Raw genomic sequence first — 5,999 nt, forward strand, 5'->3', positions numbered from 1 at the left:
TCTCGCTTTTTCTCTCTCTCTCTGGTCAAATTAAAATAATAATAAATAATTTTTTTTAATTTTTTTTTTTTTTAGTTTGCTATGGAGCATGTACTCTCCGGAGAGAGAGAGAAAGTTAGAAATTACCCTCCAGTTGGGAATCAGCAGTTAGCGTAATGGCTATGTCGCTGAACTCCCACGTAGTCGACCGCGGTTCGCGTCCCTGACCCGGTGGCTTAAAACTCACGCCGGGCGCGTGTGCGTGCGTGCCCAAGATCCCGAGAGGAGAATGGAGGAGAAGGGATTGCGGCGTGACCATCCCCCCGGGGGATGATTTCTCGCTTTCTGTCTCTCTGTCTCTCTCTGTCTGGCGAGCGCACGCGCCCTATAGCGAAAATCTCTCCAAAAAAAAAAAAAGAAATTACCCTCCAGCGGGAATGGCCACACCACAATCCCTTCTCCTCCATTCTCCTCTCAGGATTTTGAGCATATGTGCAAGCGCAGACACCCAGTGGGATTCTCAGGCAGCCCCAGACTCCAACTGCATAGTCAGCCATGTGGGATCCAGCCACCTTAACTACTGTGCCACCTGTTGACCCATATGGCTTACATTTATACAGAGATGACTGATGAAAACACTGAACATTTTAAAGAATTTATTTACTAGGGAATAAAGATATGTTTCTCTTTCAAAAATGTCAGCCAATACCCTTCCTTTATTCCCACCTTTCCTAACATAAGGAAAGACCAACACTGACTAAAATGTATTAATTTACGGTTCCTAAACAGACTATTCACAAAAGAATACCAAGCAATCGCTTAGTTTACAGAGAGAGGCTAAACGAGATCGTGCTCCTGAGTAAGCAAAGGTATAAAAGAAATTTCATTTTCAAAGGAATGAAAATGTAAAGGTATCACTGGAAAATAATTGAAGAATGACACCAAATGTTGGGGGCACTGCTTACAGGGGAAATACACAACATCACAGATAAATTGAGAATCATGGATGTTCACTACAGGGAAAAATTGGAAATGCCAATTCAGTCAAAGAATATACACATGGTGAACACCACACACTTATTTTTAAAAGCATGTTGGAGGGACCGGCAAGTGGCATAGTGGTTACGTTGCTGGACTCCCATGTAGTCGACTGTGGTTTGAGTCCTGGACCCAGCGGCTTAAAACTCATGACGGGTACATGTGCATGTATGCCCAAAATCTGAGAGGAGAATGGAGGAGAAGGGATTGCAGTGGGGCTAACCCCCTGGGAGGGTGATTTCTCATTTTCTGTCTCTCTGTCTCTGTCTCTCTAGCAAGCACACGCATTCTATAATAAAAATATCTTAAAAAGAAAATGTTGGAGGGGCCGGCAGTGACTTTGTGGCTGTGGAAACCCCAGGCATCATACTTAAGGCAGGAAGAAGAGAAGGCTATACAGCTCCCTGTTACCATTCATCTCTCATAAAATACTGAAACTTTCCCAAAGCCCCGAGGTTAACTTTCCCACATGTCTCACTGGTCAGGACTAGGAATCTGAGAAAATAAAATCTGGCTCTGTAATGGTAGGTGGCCAGTGAAGAGGAGGTCGGCAGGTGCTACTGAATTTGCCAGGAGCAATCCATAGGGTGTCCCCAAATTAACCAGCAAATATCTTTATTGCCCTAGTTAGGTTTTCTGTTATTCAGAGCTAAAAGCACAGCGAGTTAGTTGTATGATTATTATTGTTCTATCTGACTACTATTACTATTCTACTCAAATATTCTAAATATTCTGTCCACTACGGTAATCACTAGGCATGTGTAGCTATTCATATTTTAATTAAAATGAAGAAAAATAAATAATTGATGTAGAATTAATTAAATACAATAACTAAAATTCAATTACAATTACAGTTACTCTAGCCTCATTTCAAGTACTGGATACACTGAGGCTAGTGGCCACTGTATTTGACAGGACGGGTCTAGAAGATCTTCAACACTGTAGAAAGCTCTATTGGACAGTGCAGTTCTCAATAGAATAGTGAGCCGAGTACGAGGTCTGAAATATTATTTTTCTACTTAGTGGAAAATTTAGTCTTCAACTCTTCACATGTGAGAATAATATATGAGAGCAGTTTCCCCAGATACTGGTGTGCAGACTCTACACCCCAGGGGCTGAGTATGTCCATGCCCCCGGCCCTACCCTGTTCCCACCTCTGAGCATCATGCTGTCTTTCCACCTTGCACAGCATCTACTACCTAAAGTCGAATGATATCCGCAATCGAGAACTAAGCTCTCTTGGAATTACTTCAGCAGCCTATGCTGGCACAGAATGTGGGGTCACAGGCTATACTGAATAAACCAGGCTCAGGACCGGCAGGTGATGTGGCAGTTAGGGGCGCTGGACTACCACATGACCGACTGAGGTTCAAGTCCCGAACCTGGCAGCTTGCTTTCTCATGTTCCCTCTCTCTCTCATTCTGACCCTCTCTGGTCAAATTAAAATAAATAAATAAATAAAGTTAAATAAAATAATTCTTTTTAAAAATAATAATACTTAATAATAATAATTTTTTTAAAAACAGGCTCATTTTACCTCCACACAGCCCCTGTTTAGTGCCTTCAATGTCACAACTAGAAACCACAATATCCCACAAACACAGAATTTTGTTTGTTTGTTCGTTTTTGTTGCAGGGGCACTTATACTCACTAGAGAGACAGAAAACCACGAGGAGGAAAAAGCACACACATACACACCCCTGGAAAATGGTCACACCACAATCTTTCTGTTCCATCTCTCTCTCTTTAGGGGATTTTGGGCCATACACGTGTGCCCAGTGTATTTTTCAAACTGCCAGCCTGGGACTCAAACCTTCATGTTTGGTCATATGGCATCTGGTTGCATTAATAAACACCCTACTGAGCCAGCCCTATGAGCACAAGATTTTAAGTTTCTATTCTACTTATCTCCCTGAAAAAAAGAGGAACGGCCTGAAAAACCAAGGTGCGACTCAGCGAAACTGCTGTCAACCTTGCAACATAAGCACCAAGAGAATCTTCTGACATGAGTTCAGGAAGCTACTCGGTTTTTTTTTGAAAGGGGGATGGGAAAAGTATTTTATTTCACTGGTTTGATGCCCACTTGACTAGTTGCTCAGAATTTTCAATATAGCCAACTTTAAAGTCCTTTATTTCTCTGATATTCATTATCAGGACTTGACTCAGCATAGACTGACTCACTCTTGTCCCTCAACTAACCAGTACTTCAAAGCATGTTTTCCATTAAATTCTAGATTACAAATGAAACAGTTCACTATGTGAGAAAACCAGACACAGGACTCCTGGGAAGTTTAATTATATTGACACAGCTTTCTGAATTGATGTTTATAGGCTTAAATTAACACAGGACTAAAATAACTTGTATCTGTCCAACCTGAGGAAATAGACAGATTGTTCAAAGAAAAGCCAGGTTAAGAAAAAAATTTTAAATCATGTATTTATGTAATTCTCATAGAAGCATTTCAAAAGCTTCTTAACAAATAGTCACTAGCTAGCACCATTAAGTTTGCAAGATTTGTACAAAAAAACAAAAAATTTTACTGAAAGAAAAATACTCTTGAGAGGTCGGCAGGTGGTGTGGTGGTTAAGGGCGCTGAACTCCCACATGGCCAACTGAGGTCAAATTGAAAAATAATAAAGTTAAATAAAATAATTTTTTAGGGACCAGCAGTTGGCATAATGGCTATGTCACTGGACTCCCAGGTAGCCGACCACGGTTTGAATCCTAGACCCAGTGGCTTAAACTCATGCCAGGAGCATGTGCGTGTGTGCCCAAGATCCCAGGAAGAGAATGGAGGAGAAGGGATTGCAGAGTGACCATACCCACTGGGGGGGGATGATTTCTCACTTTCTGTCTCTCTGCCTTTCTGGCGATCAAACGCGCCTAATAGCAAAAATCTTCCAAAAAAAAATTAATTAAAAAAAAAAAACTTACTGAACAGTATACTTAAAATCTGTGCCTCTTATTATATGTAAACATTTTATTCCCTAAAAGGCATTGAGAGGGACCAGCAGTTAGCGTAGTGGTCATCCCCTCTGGGGGGTGATTTCTCGCTTTCTATCTCTCTGTCTCTGTCTTTCTGGCGAGCGCACACGCCCTATAGCAAAAAACCTCTCCAAAAAAAAAAAAAGCATTGAGAAAAAGAAAAGAACTAAGAGAAAATTGAGGAACAAATTTTAGAGCACCCTTAATTGTCCTGGGAAGAAATGTGTCAGTATTTAACAAAGTGACACATATATAAGGTCTTTGATCCAGCAACTGCTTCTAGAAATGGATTTTCTTGACTGACAGCATTCATAGGAAATAGCAGATGTTCAAGATTATTCATTGACAAAATGTATGGAATAATAAAAGACTGAGATCAACCTTAATGCCCATCAACAGGGGACTGGTTTAATAAATTAAATTGCAGCCCCAACAACAGAAAATAGATGGTTTCCTACTTAGAATTTGTCCATGTTACAATGGTGAGAAAGTGGTGAGCCTATCATGATACGCCATAAATTATTCAACGAATCATACAAAGTATCCAACACTTCAATATAAAAGAGGCTTACAGAACCAGCTCCTGCCCTGATGGTTAAAGCAGCTGGATCCCACATGGCTGACCATGAGATTCAAGCCCCGGACCCATAAATTATTCAACGAATCATACAAAGTATCCAACACTTCAATATAAAAGAGGCTTACAGAACCAGCTCCTGCCCTGATGGTTAAAGCAGCTGGATCCCACATGGCTGACCATGAGATTCAAGCCCCGGACCCAGTGACTTGAGAAACGTGCTGGGGACATAAGCATGCATGCCCCAAATCTCCAAAGGCAGGAAAAATGGAGACGAGATTGCAGTGTGACCATGCCCAAGGGAGAGCGCTTTCTCATTTTTCCTCTCTCTCCGTCTCTCTTTCCAGTGAGCATACATGCCCTATAGCAAGTTAAAAAGTAAATAAATAAAATGAACTTTGTGGTAAATGTTTGGTTTTGTGTGTGTTGTTTTGCTATAGAGCACATGCATTTAGCAGACAAAGAGACAGAGAAAGGGAAAATGAGACATCACTACCCATGAGGGACGGCCACACGGTTCATTCTCCTCTCAGGATTTTGGGTATGTACGCACAGGTGCCTGGTGTATTTTTCAAGCTGCCAGGTCTGAGACTAGAGCCATGAAGTCCAGCACCTTAACCTCCACACCATCTCCTGGCTTCTATGTCAGGTGGTGTTGCCCTGTAGGCTAATGTACATATTCTGAGCATGTTTAACGTAGGCTGAGCTGAGCTATGATGTTTAGTAGAGTAAAAGCATTTTAGACTTAACGGTATTTTCCATTTATGATGGGATTGTTGATGGGATTATCAGGATGTAACTTTATTATAAATTAAGAAGCATTTGTATTACACAAGCTTTTTTTTTTTTAATCTTTTTGAGAGTTGGGGTTTTGTTTTTTGTTTTTTTGGTTTTTGTTTTTGTTTTTGTTTGAGATAGAGATTTTTGCTATGGGGCGCATGTGCTCGCCAGACAGACAGACAGAAAGTGAGAAATCACCCCAAGGGGGTTGGCTACAACTCAATCCCTTCTCTATTGTCCTGTTGGGATTTTGCGTGGCCATGCACACACACACACGCTGGTGTGAGTTTTAAGCGGCCGAGTCCGGGACCTAAATCACAGTCGACTACGTGAGAGTCCAACTATGTAACCATTACCCCATCTGCTGGTCCCGCTGGTCCTAATCGTTAACATGCAATTTGAATTAGTTACATTAAACATTCTGCTTAGAATAAGGCATGCAAAAAAATGGATGGTCTGCTTTTAAGGTTTTTCTCTGAAGTTTTACCTGGCAGCCTGACACCTCACACAGCTCACAGGAGACACAATAGCAATAGTGCAGGTAAGTGAGAAAGGCCGATAAATTTGATGCATAAGTCATGCCTGCTGTCGTCACGTGTCCCATGATCATTTTGGAATTAATGTTGAATTTCTAACAAG

The sequence above is a fragment of the Tupaia chinensis genome, unplaced genomic scaffold (assembly GCF_000334495.1).
Source record: "Tupaia chinensis unplaced genomic scaffold, TupChi_1.0 Scaffold149954_1, whole genome shotgun sequence".
Taxonomy (NCBI): domain Eukaryota; kingdom Metazoa; phylum Chordata; class Mammalia; order Scandentia; family Tupaiidae; genus Tupaia; species Tupaia belangeri.